Source organism: Salvia splendens, chromosome 3 (assembly GCF_004379255.2).
Source record: "Salvia splendens isolate huo1 chromosome 3, SspV2, whole genome shotgun sequence".
NCBI lineage: Eukaryota > Viridiplantae > Streptophyta > Magnoliopsida > Lamiales > Lamiaceae > Salvia > Salvia splendens.
In genome coordinates this window covers 28114249-28126554 of record NC_056034.1, presented here as the reverse complement: position 1 = coordinate 28126554, position 12306 = coordinate 28114249, and positions in this window count along the sequence as shown.

Here is a 12306-nt window from a genome sequence, read left to right as displayed (position 1 = left end):
AGTATATGTTCGACCCTAACCACATAATTCATCAAGAGGAGATGATGATTTTGAATCCGAAATTGAGTTACCAAGAAAAGCCCGAAGCCATTCTGGATTGGAAGGTGCAAGAGTTGAGAAATAAGTCTATTGCTTCGGTGAAGGTTCGGTGGAGAAATCATGGCGTTGAGGAAGCTACGTGGGAATTGGAAGACAAGATGAGGGAGAAGTACCCATAATTGTTTGAATGATCTAAGCAAATTTCGGGACGAAATTTTTGTGAAGATGGGTAGATTGTAATACCCGCTTTTATTCATATCTTTTTCAGTTAAGATTTTTGTTTTGAGAACGAGCGAGTGATAGACCTTGAATAAAATACCGTGTTTGTTTCGATTGGTTGTGAATGCTTGATTTATTGTTGATTATTTGTGTGGTGTAAGTTGTCGACGAGATTGACGTGAGAGTCGTCGATGGAAAAATTTGGGCGTTCGTTTACAATGTACTTGGAATAACACCAAAGTACTAAAATAATAAAACACCACAATGTAATCAATGTACTAAAATTTATATATTTTTGGGCCTATCACTTTTGTCTATTTTTTTAGCCCATTTATCCTTATTCAATTGGACTACTTTTAATATAGCCATTTATTCATAATTCCTATTTAATTCATGCGGCCAACATAAATCTCTTCCCCTAAACCCTTCTACACGTTTTCTTTATTCACCAAAAACCTCCACTCCGAAAATCTCTCCAACAAACAAATAATCCCTAATTCTAAAGTTCTCTGCATCAACAGACATCGTCAATTACACGATAGTTCACTGGTCGAAATTTGGAACAAATTCTTGAGATGTCTCCAAATTGTTGAATAATACCCTCCTCTTAAGGCTTCGATTTTTTTTAATACAGATAGAAGCTTCCATTTTGATTTCCTCTTCAATTCAAATATTAAAAATTTCGGGAATGCCCAAAAATAGTTGAATCGAACAATTAAATTTTGAGATAAAAGTAGATTGAGGAAAAGAGAGAGAAAAACTTACTAGCTGTGAGTAGCAGCGCCGCCGGTGATGGAGGGTGAGCTTGTTAGAGCTTAGCGGCGACGGAGGGGCAGTGACAGTAGCAATGGATGCTTTACTTAATTTTTTAAGGTAGTAGATAGTATTAAATATGGTAATCGAGAGAGGTGGAGAAAGATTGGTTAGGTATTTGGAAGATAAAAGTGTATAGAAAAATATTTCAATATTTGTTTTTCTTGTTGTATATTCAAAAGTTCATTACCCTAGTATTTATAGGGTGATGAGAATGTTCTAGTACAACAATAAATGGGATTGGAACTCTACAATGCTTAGGGAATAAACACCACTTGGTACTCTACAAAACTTAGGGACTCTTCATCCAAATTGAATGTTGGGCGGCATATTAATGTCGTCGCTCTTTCCAACACTCCCCCTCAAGTTGAGTAATGGTATCCCGATACTCAACTTGCCAAGGAATTCTTTAAATTTTGTACGACTTAGCGCCTTGGTAAGAATGTCTGCCAGTTGTTCCTCGGATCGGACAAATGGGAACTCAATAATCCCGCTTTCAAGTTTCTCTTTGATAAAGTGACGATCGACCTCAACATGTTTGGTCCTGTCATGCTGTACGGGATTTTCTGAAATGCTAATTGCAGCTTTATTGTCACAGAAAAGTTGACTTTTTCGTGTTGGTGGAAAGCCAATTTCTGTTAACAATCTTCGAAGCTAAAGTATCTCCATTAGACCGCTTCTGATCCCCCGGAATTCAGCTTCTGCACTTGATAAGGCAACCACTTTCTGCTTCTTGCTTTTCCAAGTGACTAAATTACCCCCAACAAAGGTAAAATATCCTCCAGTTGATTTTCTATCAACTGGATTACTTGCCCAATCAGCATCAGTGTATCCATCAATCTCCAAATCTTTCTTCTTTTCTAAGAAAACTTCAAAGCTGGTTGTTCCCTTTAAGTATCTCACAATTCTCATGACAACATCCATATGATCTTCCTGAGGCTGATGCATGAATTGACTGACAACTCCAACTGCATATGTGATGTCAGGCCTAGTATGAGAAAGATATATAAGTTTACATACTAACCGTTGATATCTTTCACGGTCTGCAGGCTTAGCTCCATCCACAATCTTCAATCCATGGTTGGGTACCATTGGCATTTCAGCAGGCTTGCAGTCCAGTAGGCCCGTTTCTGCTAACATGTCAAGAACATACTTCTTCTGCCTTAGGAATATTCCGTGCTTGGATCTCAACACTTCAATTCCTAGGAAGTACTTTAAAGATCCCAAGTCCTTCATTTCAAACTCCCTGAAAAGATTCTCCTTTAGATTTTGGATCTCTTCGGCATCATCTCCTGTTATGATCATGTCGTCAACATAGATTATTAGACATGTCATTTTGTCGTTCCTCTTCTTTAGGAATAGTGTGTGATCTGAATGACTCTGTTTGAAGCCATGTTTGAACATTGCCTGGCAAAATCTTCCAAACCACACTCTGGGGGATTGCTTTAACCCATAAAGAGTCTTCCTCAATTTGCACACCTGTCCTTTTCCAAATTCTTCACAAAAACCTGGGGGAACCTCCATGTAGACTTCTTTGTCTTTCTCAAGTTCTTCATGAAGGAAGGCATTTGTAACATCAAACTGGTATAATGGCTATTCCTTACATGCAGCTACAGATAGAAGTGCTCTTACTGTATTTAGTTTGGCCACAGGGGAGAATGTTTCTTCGTAGTCTACTCCATACACCAGAGTATATCCCTTAGCAACCAATCTTGCCTTGTATTTCTCGATTGAACCATCTGCACGCCTTTTTATGGTGAAGATCCACTGACATCCTACTGGTTTCTTTCTCGGAGGTAGAGTACACTTTTCCCACGTTTCATTTTTTATCAAGGCATCAATCTCCTTCTTCATGGCTTCCCTCCAGTGCTTGTGTTTTATTGCCTCTTCGAAGGACTGCGGAATCTCTTCTTCTTCTTCTTCATAAAGTGCAGCTTCGAATGCCCTAGCCATTTCGGTAAGGTGTCCCTGGGTGAGATTAGCAATACTGTATCTAGATTTCCGCCCTTTCCAGTCTGGCGAATATCTCCGAGGAGGAATGCCCCTTGTACTTCTTTGGGGCAATCTGCCGTGCCCTGTCTCTGGTTCCATCGGTGGCTCATTTGTATCACTTTTGTTTTCCCTGTCACTGTTAGTGGTTTTAGGTAGGGTACCAATATTGGGATCAGAAGTGTTTACCTCATGATTCAAAGACTGATCAGATAGCTTGGTGGGATCCTGAAGCGACACATCATGTTCTTGAGGATTTGACTGCCCGATGGTACTGCTAACTTCCTCTGTTGGACCAACTTCTGTGACAGGATTTTGGTCTGACTCATTTGTTTGGTTATTCTCTCCCTCCCCCTGAATGGTTTCTCCCCAAAGAGGTAGCCAATTTAGTGTATCACTACTCGAGTTTTCTAACTTACTCTCCCCATGACCGCTAGATTGGCTATAGAAATATTTGCTTTCAACAAAGTCGCAGTTCATAGTTGTGTACATACGATCTGTCGAAGGGTCATAGCATCGATATCCTTTTTTATTTTTTCCATAACCCAAGAAGACACATTTGACTGCACAAGGTGAAAATTTGTCACGATCATGTTTGGGGAAGTGGACAAACACGGTACAACCAAAACTTTTAGGGTCGAGATGGAGGGACGATGGTACCGAGTTTTGGGAAGAGAAGACCTCTAGAGGAGTTTTGAAGTTAAGGATCCCTATGGGAAGAAGATTTAAGAGATAGACGGAAGTTGCGATGGCTTCTGGCCAGAAGGATTTTGGGATGTTTGATTCAATGAGTAGGGCACGAGTGATTTCTAGGATATATCGATTTTTCCGCTCGGCTACCCCATTTTGTTCTGGTGTATAGGCACATGAAGTTTGGTGAACAAGGCCATTTTCAGTGAAGAAAGATGTCATCTTAGAGTTCACGTATTCCCTCCCATTATCAGATCTAAGGATTTGAATTCTAGAGTTATATTGGGTTTGGACAAGACAATAGAACTCAGTAAATTTCTCAAAAACTTCTGATTTTGTTTTCAAAAAATAAATCCAAGTCATATGTGAAAAATCATCAATAAACAATAAAAAATATCGAAAACCTTGCCCTCCAGTAACCGGAGCAGGGCCCCACACATCAGAGTGAACCAAAGCAAAAGGTGATTTTTCTCTGGTGTTGTTTAATTTGAAGGAATGTCTGTGACTTTTTGTTAAAACACAAGTTTCACAATTCAAAACATGGGTAGAAGAAACTAACTCAGGAAAGAGTAGACGAAGATAATTTATGGATGGGTGCCCTAACCGGCAATGCAAGAGCCAAATCTGTCAGTTAGTTCGTGAGTTAGCATCGCAGTACTCTGTTGGGCTATCTCATCCACGTAGTACAATCCATGTCGCTCAGTGCCACGCCCAACTATCGTCCCTGTCTTGATGTCCTGTAACATACAAAAATGAGGCTGCATTAGCAATTTGTAGTTGAGATCTCTTGTTACATGAGTAACAGACAAAAGTTTGTGGGACAATGAAGGAACATAAAAAAAGTTTGAGAGGAGAAGGGTTGGTGAGATAGTGACAGTTCCCGTCCCCTCTACTTGTACTAACTCCCCACTGGCTGTTTGGACAAATTTTTTTGTGGATTGAGAAATATCAAGGAAGTCCGATGCATCAAAGGACATGGTATCGGCTGCCCCACAGTAAAAAATCCAATGGTAGTCTTTAGGTCCTACGTTTGAGGAAGATGAGTACGCTAAAGCTTGGAATTTGTTTGTACAAGTAATGGAAGGCTGAAATTCAAAAAATTGGGTTTTGTTTTCAGAATTTTCGAGACTTGGGGATGTTATTTGGGTCTTTTCGACAGATGCGGGTTTTTTGTATAATATTTCAGACAACTGGGGTGAGTTAGCAAATTTCTCAAAAATTGCTTAGGTGGCTTTGGCAGTTTCAGAACTCTTTGGGGAGGTTTTTGTGAGAAATGTTTGGAGTGGGTCGGATCTGGGAGAGTGTATAAGTTTGGGGGGTTTTTTGCAAAGTGTGGAGGGGGTTTTTTGAAAATCCCACACAAGATTCAGAATCAGCAGCGCATTCCTTTCTTCTTCTCCCAAATTCCTTTCTTCTTCTCCTCTGTTGAACCGAATCCCCAGCTCTACCGGCAGCAGCTTCAACCTAGGAATTCATCATATTTTCAGATTGCACTAGAACAAGAGCCGCTGCCTCCGACACTGCTTCAGGAGCAGCCGCTGCCGCCGCTTCAGACGGATACTGCTCAGCTGGCGACGCTGCTTCCGCCACCGCCGGCGCTGCTTCAGATGGATGCTGCTGCCGACGTCGACGCCGACTGATGTTGCAGTTTTCGCCGCCGTCGTCGACGATGCTGCTGTCTGTGATGGGTGGAGCTACAGACACGTTACTCCTTCGGCTATTGGCCTGTATTGCTGCAGTAGTGCATTTCGATCCTTCGCCGAGGTTCTTCGACAGGTAGGAATTTTGGCTTTGGTTTGTGTTGGATTTGTACAAATTAATTAGATTTGAGATTTTCTCGATCAATAGCTCGAGAGTGGATAGTTGGTTTACCTCCATTGGAGGTTTTTTGTTGGTTTCCTGGCTTTGATACCATCTTAAATATGGTAATCGAGAGAGGTGGAGAAAGATTGGTTAGGCATTTGGAAGATAAAAGTGTATGGAAAAATATTTTAATATTTGTTTTTCTTGTTGTATATTCAAAAGTTTATTACCCTAGTATTTATAGGGTGATGAGAATGTTCTAGTACAACAATAAATGGGATTGGAACTCTACAATGCTTAGGGAATAAACACCACTTGGTACTCTACAAAACTTAGGGACTCTTCATCCAAATTGGATGTTGGGCAGCATATTAATGTCGTCGCTCTTTCCAACAGATAGGAAGGGAGACGAGCTTGCTATTTCTGATTTGGGATCTGTAAATTGAGAGATGGGAATAGGAATTTAGGTTCTGCATAAGTGAGATATGGAGAGTGAGTTTGGTGTTTTATATGGTGGATTTTATGCAAGGGAGAAATTTGATTCAGAGAAAACGAAGAACTAGAGAGAGAGTGGTTGTTTTAAATTGAAGAAGACGAATCTGGGAGTGGTACACTTTTAGTAATTCTTTTTTTTTTCCCTTTATGCAAATGTGTGATTGGAAATATAATAATAAGTGTGTACACATGTTTTGTGAAGGGAGTACAAACGTGTGTTAGTCTGGGAGTATATATATATATATATATATATATATATATATATATATATATATATATTTATTCATTTCCTTTTGTATCTTTTGTTCTTTGTTCTTTTTAATCTCAGCCCCATGATTTTGTCATCCGACGGTTAGATTGGTGCCACGTGTCATTTAATAATGTAGATTTTCAGTTGAATAATGCACACCGACTAATAATGCACCATTATTGTGTAATAATGCAGATTTTCAGTTGAATAATGTACACCGACTAATAATGCACCATTATAGTGTAATAATGCAGATCATCTGGACCGTTGATGAATGAGATCTAACGGCCCATATTAAGAAGAATAAATGATCTAAGGGATGAATAGGAGAATAACGCTCCCATATATATATATATATATATATATATATATATATATATATATATATATATATATTTAAATTCTTTTATTTTGTTATGAGCTAGTCGGGAATATTTATACTTTGCTTAGTTATGGGATAAATTAAGTTTTGTTAACATATTACTTAAGTGATGTTTTGAGCCATAAAATAAGAGAATATAGTTTCTAAGAAACGATGGGAGAATAAATTGAGCACACGCTTAAGATGTATGCATTGTTAAATTTATTTATTTAGCAAAATCTAATTTTGCATATCATGTTGTTTCAAAAAGGGTGAACTTGCACATGTTGTTGCTGTTTGGAACAAGAAAGTGTTGAGGAGTTAAGCTTTTGAGGTGGGCTTTCTTTTTAAATAAGGACTATGTCCTAAATACTTTTTATGTGAAAGGAGGTGGAAAGTGTTTGTCTTTCAATGTTTTGTTTTTGAATAAACCTATCTGAAGTGGCTATGCTATGTATGTTTAATCGAATTCGGGTCCCAGTAGGGCCGCAAACTCTGCTCGGACTAGTGTACACCCCGTAGATCGTGTGATATCTCTTTGGAGTTGGCCGCTCTAGTGACTTGGTTCGTGGCCACGTTCCTTGTCATGTATGTTCAGATATGGTGATGGTGAATGTGGATGGAAAATGGTTGGCCGACCGAACTTGTGAAATATATGTTTTTGGTGTACTTGGGTTTCTTTTAATTAAAACCCTCAAGGTCACTTGATTATGGCTTGACAAACTATGTTTTGGCATGTGTTCACTTAGTGCATCAAGTACTCAGCCCTGCATATTGTTTTTCTTAATGTGCAGATTGAGCGGCGATGGACGTGGAGGATGTTGAGCAGAGTTCATGGATTGATTTGTCATGATTAATAATTATTGGATTTGTCGTGTCTTCATACTCAACATTTTCCGTGTCTTGAACGCTTACGCTAAGAGTCCTTTTCTTTAGAATTGTTTATTCGTGGAGAGTCTTACTCGTTTGAAAATTTTTTATTGTCCATTCTTTATTTACTTAGAGTTGGTATCATTGTTAGGATAATATTATGATGTTTTCAAAGTTAATCCAGTTATTAATTTTTTTTTTTTGGTCAAATGTGTATGATTTTCTCCTTTCTTCCCCGCTTCTTTAATCTTCCCCTAGTCGCGATTAACCGTGTTTTCTATCCTTAGAAAATGCGGGTGTGACATAATCCTTAGAAATGATATGCTGAGCGACTAAGCGATTGTTGCGGCATTAGGGGGAACCTTTTACTATTAGTGGTATTTTAATTAAATACATCATATGAGTTCGCCCACTCAATTTTGTGGTCCTGGATCCGCCACATTCCGTCAAATAAAAACTCCATAGCTTAGTTTGGGGTAATTTTTGGATGGATGAATCTTGAAAAACTTCTCAAACAACGTGTGAGTAAGGATAAAGCACGCTGAAAATAGTTAGTGTTAATTTAGATAGCCATCGAATGCCATGCGCAGCTCCGTGTGTTATGATCAATGCATTTCAATTTTTTCCATTCTTATCTTTGTTTTGTGTGTTATCACCATTTTATAATTAAACTCATAAAGTGAATCGAGTCGGGTGCCATGTATCCAGAATGTTCATTTCATTGGTAATGGCTTCTCATACAGAACAAGTTTTTTGGTGCTTAACGGTAACTCTAAACAATAAAGTAAGCAAATAAATTTTAAATAAAGCAAAATATAATGTAAATAGCTTTTAGGTTAATCATATTGTGTTGAGCCTAAACCAGAATAGGCGGCGACAGCACATTCTGTTTCAAATTACAATTACTCCTATAACAGGTAAACCCAAATTAATGTTGGGCTTTAAATATTGCAGTTGCTTTCATCAAGATTTTCTAACTTACGTTTTACCGTTTTTGTAACAATCTTACTAGAGTTTCTATGTTGGAACATCAACTTTTATTTATCTCTTTATTAGTGGCTTGAAATATTACACAGATTCAACATTAACAATATTGTCATTCTATATCCTTCATTTGAACCACTTTTGTTACTTAATTTTCATCACAAGTTACTCTGGAGTATTCAATTTTTGAGTGATGATATACAGACTGTTCACATAATCCTTTTCAATCCCTTTTACTAGATCAATTTGTAAAATAAAATAAAAAATTTGTAGCCTTTGATCTAGTAATGAATTGTTAAAACAAAACAATCGAATAGTATTGAACATTAATTAAAATAAAATTTATTATATATATATTAAAAAATATAAATATATGTGAAATAGAAATTATCCAATCAGACCATAATAAATATATGAAATGACTGTCCATTTCAGGGTCGCGTTAGTATGCTATCTAATTTACAGTATAACTAATAACTTTCAATTTTGTGTATCAAAATTATCAATACAAAGACATAATTATATCAATCAATAAGTAAATTTAAATATCAACACAAAGACATAAGTTTATCAACACAAGAAGATTGATAAATTTATGTCTTTGTATTGATATTTTTAACATACAAAATTGAAATTAGTTATTAATTATTACTGTAAATTAGTTAGTATTTGATCACACACTGTCTTCATATATATATATATATACTATGTAGGCTCTATTTTGAATAGATACACTAGTTTATGCTGTTGTCCAAAAACTGTTAATTACTAGTAATATTTACTACTCCCTCTGTTCCATAGTAATAGAGATATTAAGAAAAATTGTGTTAGGTGAGTTAAGGAAATAGAGAATAAAGTGGAAAATAAAAAATGTATAGAGATGAAAAGAGAAAAAAGTAAGAGAGTAAAGTAGGTGTGCGAAATGGGTTGACTTTTACTAAAAATGGAAATGACTCTATTACTATGGAACGTACCAAAATGACAAAATGACTCTATTATTATGGAACGGAGGGAGTATGTTTTAACACATGTCTTTTACAAACATTAATTATCTCCAATATGGATTCCCTCAAATAAAATTTCTCCAAAATTGATTTTTGTGGATGACTGGCCAAAAAAGTGCAGTTAACTCAGTTTTGGATCACATTTAATTATATGGTTCAAGTGCTCATATATATTACGAAACAAATTATTGGCAATAATTAGGATATGGGAATTAATTAACGATTAATTAGTTCACTGCCAACTAAAATTAAAAAGGCTACTTAGATGTCCAGTTAAGCTAGATGAACTTATAATTATAATCATTAAGAAATAATAGCAAATACTATGCAGCCTAAAAGAAATTGTCGTTTTAAAACAAGTGTAAATAAATGAAGGAGATCGAGCATCAGTTTGCATTGAATATCTCACAACTAATTTAGTCATATACACACCACGAGTGAATTTGTCGTTTGGATATAGTGAGCAATATTTTACTTCAAATATATACTACTCCCCAATATTCCATAAAAATATTACTCCATATATTAGTACGATATTATGTAAGTATAATTTGCATCATAATAAATCAAGGTACAAGTACTTGGAGTACAACATTACACATTACTACAATTCACAAATAATTCCAAGCTAAGAAAACAATAATCGAAGAAAAACATTCCTAATTAAGTCTCTTAATCCACTTTTGTCACTAAATTAAACACGAATTCAAAACTCCAAATCCGAAAAATGAAAATTCCCTCCCAAAATCAAAATCTGTGGGCCACCGCCACGTCGTCGCTGCCGGTGCCACCCCATTCTTAACTGTCACCATTACTATTCCTCCGCCATTATATAATTTCACAAAAGAAATAAGCCCTCCTCCATTTCCCACTCCCAAATTCAAATAAATACTTATATATTGCCTCGCCGAAATTCTATTATAACTACTAATTGAGTGGTCACATTTTTCTATTTTTGGGGAATTACAAATAGAGTTGGTGAATTGAAAAAATGGAAGCGGATGAAGAGTGTACTACTCCGAAGAAACAAATATTGCAGGTGGTGGCGTGCCCTCCGCCGCCACCAAGGAAGAAGAGCATGCGGTGGAGGAAGATGGAGCCACCAAAGAATGGGTATTTCCAGTCGCCGGAGCTGGATATGCTTTTCGGAAATGCGGTTGCGGGGCATGTTTAGTAGTAGTAGTATATGCATGCCTACTTATCTTTTTTAGACAAGGCTTTTTCACTCTTGTTTTATTTCATTCAACTCAAGTTTTCTTTACAATATTTGATTACTACTCCTAGTTTGTAAGTAAAAATATTTTCGTTCCCTTTTTCTCTACTTATTCTGCTGAATCGCATACGCATACATGATAGATGAGTATTTTGATGTTATTCCAATTGTTGAGGTTGCAAACCATATTTAAAATAGAGAAGCAAGTAAAAGTTGCAATTAATATATGGAGTAAAATATTATCGATTCTATTAATACATTGTTTATGAAAAAATATCTGAAGAATAAAATTATAAGAGTATAACCAAAATCAGAAAATGTCATATTTATATGAGTTCACATTCGCGTAAATGCAACCTTGCACCAGTCATTGGTTTACTTAATTAGAATTAAATCATATATCTGTCCTTTCTATACTTATCATATAATTATACTGTTTTGTTGCATGACAGATGAAACTACTTAGCTATAATTCATCTGGTGTAACATTTCTAATTAATTCCAGTTCCTTAATCTAATGTGGAAGTTTTTTTAACTCCCTTTGTACCATGTGTTCCAAATTTTCAATTGGCCTGTCACTTATTAATTGTCTCACTTCATTTTTTATTTATTTTAGTAGTGAATTTTATAATCTACTAATTCATTATACTCATATTTTATTATAATGTTAATATACTAAAAATATGACCTACATTTCAATAATTTTTCCAACTTACTATCCTCTGCATTTTTTAAAATTCATATCAAATTACTATGTGACACATATTGAGTATGATAATAGTACGTGGTATGTGTGTTAGCTTGCAATTGCACTTAACGAACTAAGAGCATTAGCAGTGGGGCGCCCTTAGGCGCGCCCTATGCACCGCCACGTCATCATTTTTATCCTCCTACTATCCCACTTGCAGTGTGGCGCCCTAAGGCGCGCCCTATGCATTCTTTTATTTAAATATTTAAATAACTACAAAAATTGGTAAAAAACTTCATTTCATTTATAAAAATTAATACATTACAATACGAATTAAAAAAATACGCAAACTCAGTGGCGGCGGTTACGGGCCCACACTTCTTCAATCATGTCGTTCATGAGCTGAGCATGGTCTTGTTGGTTGCGCATTGAGGCATGTCTAGTTAGAACCTCATTGAAGCCCGTCAGTAATCCTCTAGCGGGGGGCTCGGTCGCCGTGCTGAACGAGCTAGATGCACCTTCATCATCGTTCCAGTCGGTGATGTCCCACCTTCAAGCTCGACTATCATGTTGTGCATGATTATGCACGCATACATGACATCGGCGATGACTTCCTTGAACCAGAGACGAGCGGGCCCTTTCACAATTGCCCACCATGCTTGGAGCACACCAAAATAGACAAAATTTGAAAAAAAAAATAATTTAAAAACGCGTGCCATTGTCCGCAGAGCCCACAATGGTGCCCGATGCCGCGGAAGATGTCGCGGACGATAGGCCATCGTCCGCGCTTCTTCCAGGCCCGAAGCTTAGGGTGTGGGCATAGGGCGCGCCCTATGGCGAGCACCCACAATGGAGGCATCGTCCGCGCCCGAGGACGATGGCACGCAT